The sequence below is a fragment of the Saimiri boliviensis genome, chromosome 1 (assembly GCF_048565385.1).
Source record: "Saimiri boliviensis isolate mSaiBol1 chromosome 1, mSaiBol1.pri, whole genome shotgun sequence".
Lineage (NCBI taxonomy): Eukaryota > Metazoa > Chordata > Mammalia > Primates > Cebidae > Saimiri > Saimiri boliviensis.
The window spans coordinates 283,652,926-283,667,136 of record NC_133449.1 but is presented as its reverse complement, the minus strand read 5'-3'; the positions used below and the strand labels follow the sequence as shown (position 1 = coordinate 283,667,136).

Here is a 14,211-nt window from a genome sequence, read left to right as displayed (position 1 = left end):
AACACTTTAAACTTTTTTATTTCTTGGTGAGAAGGCAATGGATAGATGAAAAAGAATATGTAGAGCAATAAAAGTGTACCTCTGACTCCTGCTCTCTATTTCCCTGGGTCTGCTTTCAAGAAGAAACCACTTTTAGCAGTCTCTCATCAATCTTTGTAGATGGAAAAATATATATGTACATACATATATATTTTATTATATATATATATATTTATTTATTCATATCCACTCAATGTCTCCATTCATTTTTACACAAAGACCCAGTATCTTATTCTATCACAAGTAACTTGTTCTCTAATTGTATATGCATAAATGTTTTGCAAATTGTTTCTTGTTAGAGATGAATCTTTTTAATGGAACAGTCCATTGTATTCTGACACCACTGTTTAACTGATGTAAAGAGTGCTTTTTTCACATTGTAATTACCATTAGTCTCAAGAAGGAGCCCTGGACACTCTTAAACTGTAATAGAAAATTGCTGTTATACATCAGTTTATGAGTACAGATAGAACTACTGTATGATTCTGCTGGGCATTTCCCTGGGGTCTTTTTTCAGGATCTTTGTTTGGTCTATAAATATAAAATAAGAAAGACCAGGACACATTAGATTTCTAGCTCTGAAACAGTGTGGGGGCAGCTTTCCTCCTGGCAACATTTGACTTGTAGAGATGACTTTGGCCAGCACTTTCTCAAGTGCACTCATTTGAGTGTGTGAGTTGTTGTGACTGTTGAGCCCTCTCAGTCCAGGGCTTCCATTTATTCCAATAACGGAAGCCCATGTATGTTAATTCTCAGAAATGTTCTTGAAACTTTTTTGACTCTTTCTTCTCCTTCATTTTCTTTTTTTTTTTTTTTTTTTGAGACGGAGTTTCGCTCTTGTTACCCAGGCTGGAGTGCAATGGCGCGATCTCGGCTCACCGCAACCTCCGCCTCCTGGGTTCAGGCAATTCTCCTGCCTTAGCCTCCTGAGTAGCTGAGATTACAGGCACGCACCACCATGCCCAGCTAATTTTTTGTATTTTTAGTAGAGACGGGGTTTCACCATGTTGACCAGGTTGGTCTCGATCTCTCGACCTTGTGATCCACCCGCCTCGGCCTCCCAAAGTGCTGGGATTACAGGCTTGAGCCACCGCGCCCGGCTCCTTCATTTTCTAATTACACTTTTTGTTCTTTGGATATTGGCCCTCTTGGAATCACCTAATTTTCTTACTTTTTCTCTATTAATTTTTATTTATTTATTTTTCTAATTTCTGAAATTTTTTTTGAAATTTACCTTCCATGTAAGTTTCCTATTGCTATTATAACAAATTATCACTCACTTGTAGTGGAAAACAATAGAAATGTATTACCTTACAGTTCTGGAGGCTGGAAGTCTGAAACAGGTCTCAGTGAGCTAAATCAAGTTGTCAGTGTCACAGGATCCTCAGGGTGTTGCTTGGCTAGCCAGAAACCTCTATGGCTGGTGGCACCTCTGTTTGAGTTTTGCTTGCGTCTGCTGGACTTATTATGCCACCTCGGCCCAGCAGGCTGTGCTCAGCTTGTACTACCAGCCCAGATCCCACGCCTGCCGAGGGTGAGTCAGGCATGGAGCCACAAGGGATGTATAAGTGAGTGAATGCAGGGTCCAGGCAATGCACACAGTTGGGCATGCTGGCTGCTGCAGCAGAGTGGGTAGCTCCAGGTACCAGCAAAGACTCTGGCTCCATGGGAGGCTGTAGCTGAACTAGACACAGTCAAGTGGCTCCTGCTGTGAGGACTAACATCTGAATGAGGGGAATGCAGTGGTGCCTGAAAGGTTGGAGATACAAGAAACCACAGAGCTCCAAAGAAGATGTTACAGAATGTCAGAGGCCTGGCTTGGGGAGCCCTGAGGTCTGGAATCCCAAAAGGGCTGCAGCATTTTTCTCCTAATTGCCTGCAGCTTGGTGAGTAGGGAGGCATGCTTGGAGCAGGAAGGGGAGCGTGTTTCAGCTCATTTGTGCTACAGCTCTTTCACCTCCCACTCAGCTCCCACCCATGGTTCCTGGGCTAGCCTGGACCTGCCACTGCTTCCCATCACATGGGGCAGGTGCCTTGCTATAGTGTTACAGACCCTTTAGCTCCCTCCTGCAGCTCAATGAGCCAGCCAGGGAAGAGTTACAGCTCCTTTCACACTCACTGTTTGGTGGGTCCTGAGTTTTTGCCCTGAGTCTAGGAAGAATGAAGTTACACAGACAACTGGAGGGTTAGCAAAGTGGAGAAGAGATTTACAAGGCAACAAAACAGCTCTCAGTGAAGAGGAGATGTGAAATGGAAAGCTCCTATCCTCAGGCAGGTAGTCCCAATAAGTATCTGAGTCATGCTGAGTCTAAGGTTTTTATGGACTCAGAATGGAGGAAGTGCAGGCTGACTGGTCCATGGCTGGGAGGAAATATGTGCTGACCGATATATGCGTGGCCATGGGTGGGCCTGGAAAAATAACACCATTGTATTAGTCAGGGTTCTCTACAGGGACATAAATAATAAGATATATCCATATAGACACATAAATATGTAAAGGAGAGTTTATTAAGCATTAACTTACATAATCACTAGGTCCCACAATAGGCCATCTGCAGTCTGAGGAGCAAGGAAAGCCAGTTCAAGTCCCAAAACTGAAGAACTTGGAGTCCAAGCTTTGAGGGCAGGAAGTGTCCAGCACAAAAGAAAGATGTAGGTTGAGAGGCTAGGCCAGTCTAGCCTTTTCAAGTTTTTCTGCCTGCTTTATATTCTAGCCATGGCGACAGCTGATTAGATGGTGTCCAACCAGATTAAGCATGGGTCTGCCTTTCCTAGCTCAATAACCCAGATGTTAATCTCCTTTGGCAAAGTCCTCACAGACACACCCAGGATCAATACTTTGCATCCTTCAATTCAGTCAAGTTGACACTCAGTATTAACTATCATAACCAACTAATTGGCTAAGAGGCATCAAGGAAGTTTTTACTCTGGGTTGTGAACTCCACCTGGAAATGGCAGCCAACCCACAAAGTTTCAGGCCATTCCTGGCTTGAACGTTGGACCTCACCAGGGACCTGTCCCTCCCCTCCTAGGAACCGGTTTGCCTTCCACTACTATCATCAGTAGAGCTGCCTTCCTTTCTGGAGGCCCTAGGGCAGGCTCCAGAAGAGAACTGATAGTTTTGCTTTTTCCAGTTTCTAGAGGCTTCCTGCTTGTATTCTTGGTTTATGACTCCCTTCCATCTTTTTTTTTTTTTTTAGAAAGAAAAAAAGAATAACAAGAAAAAGAATAAAGAAGAGGAAGAAAGAGAAAGAGGAAGAGGGAGAGAGAATGGGGGTATTGCTTTGTTGCCCAGGCTAGAATGCAGTCTAAATATGGGTATGCCTATAATTGTCCTTAATAATGGAGACATGAAAGAAAATGAGGGAAGAGAATAACAAACTAGGAGCCAACCAACATTTCATTTAAACTTCTAAGTTGATATGATGTGGTATTGATAAGAGTATATATTTTGTGTAAAGTGGAGAGTTCTATAAATGTTAGTTATGTTTACTTGTTCCAGATCTGAGTTCAAGTCCTGGATAGCGTTGTTAATTTTCTGTCTCATTTATCTGTCTAATATTAATGTTGAAGTCTCCCACTATTATCGTGTGGGGGTCTAAGTCTCTTTATAAGTCTTGTATGTCTGGGTATTCCTGTACTGGGTGCGTATATATTTAGGATCTTTAACTCTTTTTGTTGTTGTGTTGATTCTTTCATCATTATATAATGTCCTTCTTTGCTTCTTTTGATCTTTGTTGCTTTAAAGACTATTTTATCAGAGGCAAAAATTGTAACTTCTGCTTTTTATTTATTTATTTTTGCTCTCTGTTTGGTTGGTAAATCTCTCTCCATCTCTTGTTTTGAGTCTTTTTGTATCCTTGAATGTGAGATGGGTCTGGATGCAGCATACCGATGGGTTTTAGTTTTTTGCCCAAATTGCCTGTCTGTCTTTGAATTGGGGAATTTAGTCAATTTAAATTTAGAATTAATAATGATATATGTGAGTTTAATACTGCCATTTAATATTAGCTGGCTATTTTGCCCATTAGTTGATGTAAATTCTTCATTATATTGATGTTCTTTACTTTTTGGTATTTTTTAGAAAGGCTGATACTGTTTGTTCCTATGTGTAGTGGTTCTTTCAGAAGCTCTTGTAAAGCAGGCCTGGTGGTGATAAAATCTCTGAGTGCTTGCTTGTTCACAAAAAAACTTTATTTTTCCTTCACTTACGAAGCTTAGTTTGGCTGGATGTGAAATTCTTGGTTGAAAGTTCTTTTCTTTAAGGATGTTGAATATTGGTCCCCACTCTCCTCTGGCTTTTAGGGTTGCTGCTGAGAGATCTGCTGTAAGTCTGATAGGCTTCCCTTTGTGGGTAACCTGACCTTTCTCTCTGGCTGCTCTTAGTATTTTCTCTTTTATTTCAACCCTGGTGAATCTGACGATTACGTGCCTTGGGGTTGCTCTTCTTGAGGAATATCTTTGTGGTGTTCTCTGTATTACCTGGAGTTGAATATTATCTTGCCTTACTAGGTTGGGAAAATTTTCCTGAATAATATCCTGAAGCATATTTTCCAGCTTGGATTCATTCTCTTCATCACATTCAGGTACACCTATCAAGCATATATTAGGTCTTTTCGCATAGTCCCATATTTCTTGGAGACTTTGCTCGTTCCTTTTTATCCTTTTTTCTCTAATCTTGTCTTCTAGTTTTATTTCATTGAGTTGGTCTTCGAACTCTGATATCCTTTCTTACGCTTGATCAATTCGGCTGTTAAAACTTGTGCATACTTCACGTAGTTCTCGTATTGTGTTTTTCAGTTCCATCAATTCACTTATTTTCCTCTCTAAATTTTGTATGCTTGTTGACATTTTGTCAAACCTTTTTTCAAAGTTCTTAGTTTCTTTAGATTGTGTTAGAACAAGTTCTTTTAATTCACAGAAGTTTCTTATTATCCACATTTTGAAGCCTGCTTCTGTAATTGGAACACACTCGTTCTCCATCAAGCCTTGTTTCGTTGCTGATGAGGAACTGGGATCCCCTGCTGAGGGAGAGGCTTTCTGATCTTGGGTATTCTCAGCCTTTTTTGGCTGTTCTCATCCCTTCATTGTAGATTCATCCATCTGTGGTCTTTATAATTACCGTCTTTGTAATTGGGTTTCTGAGTGGACGTCCAACTTATTGATTCTCAGCGCTGAAATCTGAGCAACCCACTGTGCGGACTAAATCAGCGGCGTTAAGATTGATGGTGCTTTTCTGACTCTGCACCAAGAACTGACCTCCGAGGCACCAGCAAAACCACCTCACCGGTCACAAGAGTCGCGCTGGTGACCCGTGGGGCTCCTCCACTGGGAATCTCCTGGTGCGTGAGCAACAAGAATTCATGTGAAGGTGTGGCGTCCTCTCGTTCTTTGCGTTTTCACTGGGAGCTACAATCCCGAGCTGTTAGTGATCAGCCATCTTGGATCTACCTCTCCCTTCCATCTTTAAAGCTAGCAATCACCCATTGACTCATTTTCACATTGCATATTGGAATTTCCTCTTCCATGTTTAAAAACATTATTACATTGGGCACACCTGAATATCCTAGAGGCTCTACCTATCTTTAAAGTCAATTGATTAGAAATTTTAATTCTATGCAGCTTTAATTCCTCTTTGCCATGTAATTTAATAAATTCTTAGGCTCCAGGGATTAGGACTTGGACATCTTTAGGGGCCTTTATATGTCCTATTATACCTCCCAAACCTGCAGGGCTCTTTTTTTTTTTTTCTCCACTGCTGTGACCACATGTTGTCTGAATGTTCTTTTTCATGGAATGCTTTTTTCTTTTTAAAATGGTTTGAGTATCTTGTCTCTCTAAGAGTATTCATGATCCCTTATTATTGTTTTAGTTTTTAATTTTTCTTTTCCATGCACAGTCCATTTTCTCTTTGTCCCTTACCCTCCTCATTAGTCTTGTTCTCTACCTTTCATGTTAAAAGGCTCTTCACGGGTAATTTTTTAGGATTGTGCATTATCATTTATTGGATGAATTTCCTCAGATAGTTGGAAATCCTTCATTTTATACTTATTTTCAAACGTGAGAGACTTCAAAGATATTAGAAAACACTACTGTTCCTGCTATCCTAATTTTTCTTCTTCTTTTTTTTTTTCTCTATTCTCATAGCCAGCTCCTCCTCATTCTATATCTCCCAGCTGACATGACACTTCAAGGGTCACCTTTTTAAATCTCCTAGATTGGGTAAAAATATATTTGGTAAAGGATCCAGTAACATTCTGCATTTTCTTTTCAAAATCATCACACTTTTTATGATGTCCAATACACGTGCCTTATCTGAATTCACTGGGACCAGAAAAAGAAGGAAACAAATGGTGTATTAGTTCATTTTCGCACTGCTGTAAAGAAATACCTGAGACTGGGTAATTTATAAAGGAAAGAGGTTTAATTGACACACAGTTCTGCATGGCTGGGGAGGCCTCAGAAAACTTATAATCATGGCAGAAGAGTTAGCAAACACATCCTTCTGCACAAGATGACAGGAGAGAACGAGTGTATGAGAACACAGGAAAAACTACCATTTATAAAACCATCAGATCTTGTGAGAATTCACCCACTATCACAGGAACAGCATAGAGGAAGCCACCCCCATAATCCAATGACTTCCGCCAGGTCTTCTTCAGCATCTATTGTTTACAATTCAGAAAGAAATTTGGGTAAGGACACAAAACCTAAACATATTAGTCGGCACTAAGGAAACTATCATTGGGAAGTAGTGGGGCTATTTACCTTTTTGCCACTGCAGCCAACAACACAGCAGATCTTCCTTAGGAGAGCATTGGAGGAAATGGCATACTGTCTCCTCCGGGCTGAACTAAGTTTGGTCAAGAGTACAGGAGAAAGAAAAAGCTGAGTTTATCTACAATGTGATTTAAAGGGGCAAGTAAAAAAGAGGAGTAAAAGACCAGATAGATAAGATGAAAGGATATTCTGCTAGATCTAGGGAAGGCTTATACTGGGAATGATAACATTTTCACTCTCTGGCTCCTTCAATATGATGTTTTCTTTCATTTCAGATATTAAAGTAGGTAGATAAAATCTAGTTTTGATCAGTCATGACTAATCTAACACACTGTGCTCTGTGTTTATCCCTTTGACACTAATTCCCTAAGTTTAGTTTATTTACCTCAGGTCCTGATTTGCAATTACCTCCATTGGCAAACCATCCAGACTTCTTTCTCAGACATTCTGATTTCAGTTCCCTTCTCATCTCCACAATTTGTGCTCTGCCAGTTGGACATAGTGTTCAAGCTCCAGTAAGAAACTTGCCCTCCCTATTCCAAGCCAGTTGGAATTTCTGATTGCCTCTCTTAACAGGCTTTACATTTATTCCCTTTCCTCTCCAGTCATGCATATAAGGGGAGCAGTATTTGGGAAACTGAATGGATTACACATTATGAGTGGGAGCAAAAGTAAGCACTGGGCTAGCAAGACTTGATCTGAAATGCTGAAAGAAATATGAACATGAAGATCCATGAAGATACTCTGGTATTTTACTTCACACTTATCATTCTTAACCATATGATTTTCTACTTACTGGTATAAAAAATGTTCCGTAGCCAATTTCGCTGATATCTGGGATATCAGTGGCTATTTGTTATTCTTTCCTGTCAAGATTTTGAATCCTATTTAAGAGACATTTGGAATCTGTATGGTACCAATATTCTGGCTCATAGCCATTGCCCAAAACTTCTTGGTTGTTAATATAGATAATGAATATATTCCTTGTAGAACTGTTATACAGGAATGCAAACATTTAGAAATTTGTACAAGTATAGTTTTAAGGAACAGGTAAAATTAAGATGTATCATTTAAATGATTTTAGTACCTATTATATCTTTGACAAAAGTACTATTTATTCAATGATTTGTCCCTCTATCCCTATTAAACTCTATAAAGAATCTATAAAAGATTTAATATCATTAACAACTAGATTTTAATGACTTTAATTAAAATAACAAATTGTTTTTGATTCTTCAGTGGCTATCGCATTTCTTGGCTATATGAATATCACATTCATTCCCATGTTTTAAAAACAGCTTTAAGAAACATTAAAACAGGATGAAGAACATCTAAAAATGATTTGGCATCTTTTACTCATAAAAGATGGAAATATATAATGAGAAAAGAACAATGACAATATGGAGAAATAGAGATATAAAAGCAAACCTTAACAATGCAATGCTTGATTGCATGGAAACAATATATTATTGTTATTCAAATAAGATTTTTCCATCAATTTATTTTCCATTGTTATCTCTATTCTATAGTCAATCCCTTCCAGTTCTGTATTGCATGCATCAGGGTTCGGTATCAACACCAGTGAATACTCCCATCTCAACCATGGTAAACCAGGTTAAGCTGCAGCCAGGCTAACAGACAACTGGTACATATCAGTGGCTCATCAACAAAGGTTTCTCTCTTATGCTGTGTATCCAAGATGAGCTTACTGAGGCTCCACTCCATGTCTTTTGAAGGACATGGGCAGAAGAGGGAAGGGGGACATTGTGGGAGAGGGACACAGCCCCTGAGAAGCTTGGACTGCTCCTCTGATTTAAAAATGATACATCTGCCATTTTCATATACATTTCATTGGTCATAACAGGTCACGTGGTCATGCCTGAGTTCAACATGCTGGGAATGTATAGTTTTTTCCAAAGGGAGAGTGATTAAAGATGCATTGGATATAAAGGTGACTAAAAATACAATATATCTCATTTTCTTCTTCTCCATGAAGTAGATTTAGTACTTTGAGGTTGTGTAAACTGTTCAAGGTCACATGACAGGTAAGTTATCAGACAAAAATTCACACTTAAACAGTTTAATTTCCAAAGCATGGGATTACAGTTTTACTGTGTCTCTCTTTCCCGAATATGGTTTGAGACTCTCCTGTCACCAAGTAGTATGAAAAATTAGATTTCTTGAAAACATTTATAGAGAATCCATGTTTATCAGAACTGTCCTACATTAATAACGGAATTCGAAATTTCCTATTTTTTTCTCTTTTGTCCTTCCTTTGGTCATATCACAGTCATAAACTTGATTTTTACACTAAATTTTTATCTGCCTCTTCATGCATACAAAATCTGTGTAGTTACTCGAAGGTACTGCTGATGAGGAAGAGAATGCCAATGTTTAATCAAACGTAGGGCACCACAGGTCATGGGAAAACTACATGATATATACCACGTTTTCTAACTTTTAAAGTAGATGACAGTTTGATTTCAATCATTGCAGTTTTAGTTTCTAATATTATTTTACATTGTTATGCTTTCTAACTAAAGAGTTCAAGTGAATTGTAGTATAACTCATTTCTCTTTCATTGCTATGGACTATTGCAATATCATTGAATTACACAATCTCATAAAATGCTTGGGGACAAATCTTTTAAGGATATTTGACACTCAAAATTACATTTAAGACATTTATTTATAAGTATTTAGATCTTATGTGGATTATTTTTTTCATGAAATAAATATTTGGATTTTGATGATTCTTGCCTCTTTAGCTGTGCAATATTTTTTAAATAGTGTTTTCAGTATCTTAATTTAAATATGTTTTAAATAGCTGATATTTATATTTATAAATATATTTTTAAATAATACAGAAAAAATAGATTATAATCTTAGGCTAGCTTGCTATTTTGCTTGTAGAATGTTCTAAGTGCATGACAATTTCTGTGTAACATCATAAAACACATTCCTGTCAGTGCCTGGGGATAAACTGTTAACCATTTTGTTTCTGATTTTTTTGTTAACTGCATGTGATATTGAGGCTGGGGGAAGATAAATGAAGAAAAACATTTTGAAGATGAAAAATAGGAGGTAAGTGAAGACTTTATTAAGAATACTATTCCAAGGATGTTAAAGTAAGTAAAATGCTATAAATATTCATAGCATTTGGTATTGTTCAAACTAAATATCTTATTAGAATACAAGCATTTTTAATATTAATTATTTCCTATTTGAATATAACAGTTCCTAGGCCTGGGACATGTTTGTTACCACCCAAAATGATACTTGGTACCAAGGACATATAATACATTATATATTGAATAAACAAATAAATATGGCCTAAGAAAAATAAAATGCTTACAATTAATTTTATAACTGGAAATTAAATTTAACTTATTGTGGAGTTCTTTATTTGCAATTAAGTATAAATATCAATAATTTATAGGTTATTTTATTAAGGACAAAATGACATACTAATAAAATTTTAAAATCACAGTGACAAAATGATTATATTTTAAAATTAATTTTAGGAGGAACAGTTGAGAAATCTGAAAGTTACTTTGAAAGTGTAATTGACTTACCTGGTAATGGAGTGCAGCTTTTATAACTGGCTTTTGCATAATAAATAGTCACTCTTTCAGGTTTCAGTTTAACAACACTCCAAGACTCTATTAAAGTTTCCAGGCACAGAGTCAGATTTTTAAAGTCCACAACAACGTCCAGTTGGAGAGAAGATTTGGCTTTCTTCAATATTTTCTTCTAAATGTAAGATAATCTTACTTCCCAGTGAAGCCTGACTCAAATTATTTGTACTGGAAATCAAATTATCTAAGAACAATTAAATCTGTGCATTCCAAGTTATTTTCTGATGTTTTTACCAGATTGGCTTAAAGTATATAGTCCTTTTTACTAAATAAACAGGCATCCTTATAAGGAAAATTCAATATAGACACTAAGACTGAATGTTAAAGAGGATATTTAATTATTGTTTTAGTTATAATTCTTCATAATACCTAGAAATATGATAATCCTTACAGCTCTAATGTTCCCTGTAGTTTGTCTCCATGTATATAAACAAGAAGCTAGACTTATTAACTATGTATTTTTAAATAATGATATGTATTTGAATAAAATTCAATATAAACTTCTTAGGAGTTTGTAATCTGAACTCTGTATGTTCAAAAATTCTTTGGGGTTCAAAACACCAGTATCATAAAAACAATTCGTTTTATTGTAAATTGCGATTTTGATAACATTTTATGTATTTTTTTCTTATATGATCTTCTTAACAATTTTATGTTGCAGGCAGACTATTTATTAACTAATAGACTATAACTTAGAGAGTTTCAATGATTCGTGATGTTTACAAAGTTAGTGATGACACAATTAAGACTTCCAACTTCAATTCTCTTTTCAGCATGGCAAAATTTTTATATGTTTAACATTTTTATTTATAATTTCACAATACTTACATATCATTCCATGTTGAGGTTTGTTATCTTGAGTAAATTCTTACTAACTTGTGGAATTTCCCTGGCAATACTATATTTCAGGATTTAAAAAAAAATCTTTAAAGCAGAATCCCAAACAGTATTTCTCAAATAGTGGTTCACAGATAACCTGTTACGGAGTGAATTGTTTTGATGTTTGGAAATGCAGGCTTCTTAGATCTATATAATGATAAGAATCTCTGAGGAAGGGTCAAGGGTCTGCATTATAACAAGCTCTCTGGGTAACATAAAACATATGCAACAATGAAGGAAAAATCTTACCAGCGAAAGAAGATAATAAAACTGGTAGATAAATCGTGGTTAATCAGGAAATGCCTTTTAATGCTAGACTGAGTTTTAGGATTAGATGGTAATAAGCTATTATACATTGTCAACCAAAGGAGGTTTTTAAATAATTATTTTATAGAATGATTTACCTAATGATGTAATGAAAGGTAACAAAAAGTAGAAATAGAATTGAAAACAAGCTAAGCTTTAGAAGGTGATTTCACAAATTTAGTCATAAAATGGTGCAAGGAGAGAAGAGGAGAGGATTAATTAAAGGCAAATATAAAAATAGAAAATAGGAAGATATTTGAGGGAAGAATAAATATAAGATTTAATATAATGCATGAGGGAATGACTTTACGTTTCTAAACCAACAATCAAACACTTAGTGGTAGCAACACAAACGGTGAAATAGGGAAGGTTCATAACGGGTTAGGAATAATTTGCCAACTATAAGCATATTAAATTTTGGAATTCAGTCAAGATATTCTCGGTAGAAATATGGATTGTAGCAAATCTATGGGGTCGTGTTAGAAAAATGCTTTGAGAATTATTAGCATGAAAGTAAAACCTGGAAGAATGAAAGTATAAGAAATATCTGAGAAAATGAACAAAAATGAGATAAAACATTGATGATAGATGAGTCTCAGAGTCATGGTTAACGGTAAGCACAGAGCATCATTGTTGGCTCTTCGTGTGTGTGAACTCATTTAATTGCATGAAAACCTTATGAGAAGGGTCCTATTGTAATCCACTTTTTAGAGGTAAGGAAACTGAGATCCTAGGAGGTCTAGAAATGGCTTAAGATTCCAGAAGTAGAAAATAGCAGAAACAAAATAGTAAGCCAGAAGACTTGGCTTCAGAGGCAATGCTCTCTATCATCTACTTGATTCTTGTGCCTTAGTTATGAAAGCTAATGAGCACAGGGAGCCAAAGAAGAAGACTGTTAAACTTATGCAAATTCAGTTAAAGAATGAGGAGAACTAAGTCCTAGGAAACTGTAGAATAGATATATGGAATCTCTATATAATCTTTTTTCATTTATTAACCCTGACTATGGATACAACATGAATAATAATGGTAAAACTTCCTATCATGGGAGAAGTTTGAAGGTCTGAGTAAGAGATCATATTTCTGAATTATTGACCTCTGTGCAAAAATAAAGGACAAAGATATGGAAAGGTATTGTCCTAATCATTATGTTGCCAAGTATAAAAATTAACTTATTAGAAAATAGTGATTAGACAGAAAGACTTAAAATCATAAAGAGGAAAATGTTTCTCCAGTTCATTAACTCAGAAGTGATAAGTGAATTCGTTCCTAATCCAACTAACTTGGTAATCTGTCAAACATAAATAACAAAGAATATGAATGCAACTTATTTCTGGTAAATCGATAGAATAGAATGGCTAATTATTCTAGCCTATCGATCCTATCCACACACAATTATTATATTGAAATTGTATCTAAATTCTTTTGAAGAGATGTTTTCAGTAAAGTTAAAAAAGACCAAAACGGTATGTAGTAATTATATCCCTCTTATGTATAAGCATTGCATGTCTGAAAAGATGAAAAGGGAGTAAGTCAATTAAATACATTCCCATTCATCATATGTGATATAGATTTTACGGGCCAGACAGCGATGAACATTTTTACACATGGTTGCAGTTAATACCTGTTCCATAATTTTGCAAGCCCAGTAATATACACTTTTGTTGGGTAATCCTTGCATCTTAGTTAGTTTAGACTGTGTCTTAGTTCATTTGGATTGCCAAAAAAAAAAAAAAAAAAGCCTTAGATAGGGTAATTTATAAGCAGCAGAAATGTATTGCTCACAGTTCTGGAAGCTGAGGATGTCAAGATCAAGGCAGCAGATTTTGTGTCTGGTAAAAGCTCACTCTGTGCCCCACAAATGGCGCCTTGCTGTTGAGGACTCATATTGCACAAGAAAGGGTTGTTTACTTATCTCTTATAAGGGTAGTAATCCCATTCATGTGGTTGGAACATTATGAATTAGTCACTTTCCAAAAGCCTCCACCTCGTAATGGTATCATGATGAGTATTAGGTTCCAACATACGAATCTGAGGAGAAGGTCACCAACATTCAGACCACAGAAGTATGCTGTAACACCTTATGTTGATGGGAATTGACTCATGCTGATCACTAAAAATGTGTAGCCCATTTTGCTATTACCTCCTTTAGGATGAAGACAGAATCCGGCTTAAACTATTGTTAACACTCTCTCAACTTTCCTTCTGACCTCCACATTCTGCAAAAAATATTTTTCTGAAATACAGCTTATTCATTCATTCATTGTTCAACAAAAATACATTGTGTTCCTGCTGTGTGCAAGGCATTCTGTTAGATGCTGTTTTAATTATCCTCCTTTCAAATTAAAAAAAACTCTAGACTAGTACTTTAATGGTTTTTCATTTATGCTTATGCAATATGCAAATACAGTTACTACATTACCTACAAAATAAATCCTAACTGTTAAACACCAGAGTGTTTTAAAGTATGGACTTGACCTTTTTTGCCTTTCACATTCTTCCTGCTATTCTAGATGAATAGGAATAATTCTTCTTTCTTACATACTCTTTCTAGATTATTTATCTATATT

The 14,211-nt window shown here is 36.2% G+C and overlaps 1 long non-coding RNA gene across 1 annotated transcript in view; it reads left to right on the top strand.

Annotated features, from left to right (window-relative positions):
* LOC141581472 (uncharacterized) overlaps positions 1-14,211 on the top strand; it is a 162,956-nt gene that overhangs the window by 143,080 nt on the left and 5,665 nt on the right. The window contains exons 7-9 of the long non-coding RNA XR_012514126.1: positions 3,240-3,357; positions 7,425-8,770; positions 9,853-9,902. This is a non-coding gene — a long non-coding RNA (uncharacterized LOC141581472). The remainder of the gene's footprint in view (positions 1-3,239; positions 3,358-7,424; positions 8,771-9,852; positions 9,903-14,211) is intronic.